The 2,063-nt window shown below is 46.9% G+C and overlaps 1 protein-coding gene across 1 annotated transcript in view; it reads left to right on the forward strand.

Moving 5' to 3' along the window:
• Positions 1-2,063, forward strand: part of CCDC18 (coiled-coil domain containing 18) — a 113,166-nt gene that overhangs the window by 96,935 nt on the left and 14,168 nt on the right. The gene's annotated exons all lie outside the window — the stretch shown is intronic.

Below are 2,063 nucleotides of genomic sequence, written 5' to 3' on the forward strand. Positions count from 1 at the left end.
GCTACCGAACCTGGCCGGAGAACCTAGTGAGAGAACATGGACACAGAACTTGGCTGGAGATTGTGGCTAGAGATCCTGGTAAGGCTGCTGATCAACTGAACACTGTCTCTGTGTCATTCCTTCTTCGCTGACTCCGTCCACACCTTTGGGGACCCCTGGACCTGCTGGGGTTGGACCCCAGCAGGGGGGAATGTGGGGGGGAGAAGCAGGGGAGGCGCTAGAAGAGGTCAATTGGGGAAAAGGGGGGATAAGTAAACTTTCAACAGTAAAGAGTTAATTTTTAAAAATCTAAAAAAAAATAAAAAAATAAAAAAATAAAATGTATGTGCAAGATCTAAATAAAATACTTGTGAAGTTCTAATAAGGCATTTTTCTAATGGCAAAACTTGCAAATACATTTATATTAAACACCTTTCAAAGCAGTGTAGGCAAATGCCTGTACTTGCTGCCTCCCACAACCACATCAAAATTACAACTCAAATACAGAACAACTGTCATCCAGAACCACAGGAAAGCTGGCTGAGTGGAAGTACTACAACTAGAGAGGCAAAGAATAAAGCACACTGAGACTGGTAGGAGGTGCAGAGGCACGGAACGGGCTGGTCCGGCACCCATGTGTGCCGCTTTTATAATCAGGAGGGAGGTCACCTCTGCAGAGGGTGCTCGGAGGAGCTAGGGGTTCCAGCCCCACACCAGACGCCCAACCCGGGATCCAGAGCTGGAAAAAGAAATTCCTACGGGCAGTAAGAACTAAGGACTGTAAAAACCAGTGCAGATTGGGGCTGAGTGACACACGGGCTGCTGGAAACCCAGCTGCTCCTCTTAAAAGACCGCCACCAGGAACTGAACTTACAAGCTCCCACTTCCTCTGAGCACCAGTATCAGGTGTAAGAAGGTGATCCCCCAAATTTAGGGGTCTTGGTAGAACACAAAACATACTTGGGAGCCAGGCAGCAAAGCAAATAACTTTACGTAGAAGGGTGCGCAACACATGGTCTGGAAGCACACACTCACTGAGCAGGTGGTCTGCTCGGCTTTATAATCCCTGTCGCACGTCACTTGTCCCTCTTAATTGGAGCTCAGACGTACAGTCTTTCACAATTGACTAATTCGAAGGGAGGGGTTGGCCTTGCGGTTTCAAGATGGAGCTCCAAGTCATGTGGCCTGCATGGCGGCTGCTAAACTGTTCTTCGGCAGAAAAGATGACTTGTTTATTCTCACACAGATGAGGGCCTGGGAGATCCAGACACATAGGAGGAGAAACTGGACTGTCTGGCATCGGGACAGGAACACAAGTGCAGCTTTCTTCCAGATGGAGGTGCTCATAGTGGTCATTGTTCCTGCGTTGAGAACTCCCCAGTGCAGGGCTAACTGGCAGCCATTGCTGTTTGTTCTGCCCTGGTGATTCCTGAGACCCCGCCCCACCCAATTTACAACCCCACCCAAGTTGTGGGCAGCAGCCTTTGCATATGAATGGCCTGTCCTTTCTCAGCCTAAAACATGTCAAACAAGTTGCAACTGGGTCAAAGAGCCCCAAAGCTATCTTAATAAAAGGCCCAAGACCCAGCACCAGCCTGCCTTGCTTCACAGCTGTGCCTCGTCTGGCACTTCCAAACCTGATACTAAGAGGTGGAATCTGCAGATGAGGTGCATCAAGAGCATCCACTTCAGCTGACTGGAGAGGCTGAGTCACTGGGCCCTATAGGACATCTACCACACAAGGTCACTCTATCAACTCAAGGAGACTTAGCAGCTACCCAATAAATAGAAACAAACACAGGGAAGCAGCCAAAATGCAGAAACAAAGAAACATGTCACAAATGAAAGAAATGGATAAAAGCAAACTACTGGATATAGAGTTCAAAACCAAAGTTTTAAGGTTACTTAAATGTTCTAGAAACCTCCAAGGAACTTAGTGAAACCTTCAAGGATCTTAGTGAGAATGCCAAAAATTGGAAAAGGACCAGTCAGAAATTAAGCATACACTTACTGAAATAAAGAATAATATACAGAGATTCAACAGTAGACTAGAGGATCCCAAGAATCAATCAAAAGAAAAGTTG

The sequence above is a fragment of the Myotis davidii genome, unplaced genomic scaffold (genome assembly GCF_000327345.1).
Source record: "Myotis davidii unplaced genomic scaffold, ASM32734v1 scaffold674, whole genome shotgun sequence".
NCBI classification, from domain to species: Eukaryota; Metazoa; Chordata; class Mammalia; order Chiroptera; family Vespertilionidae; genus Myotis; species Myotis davidii.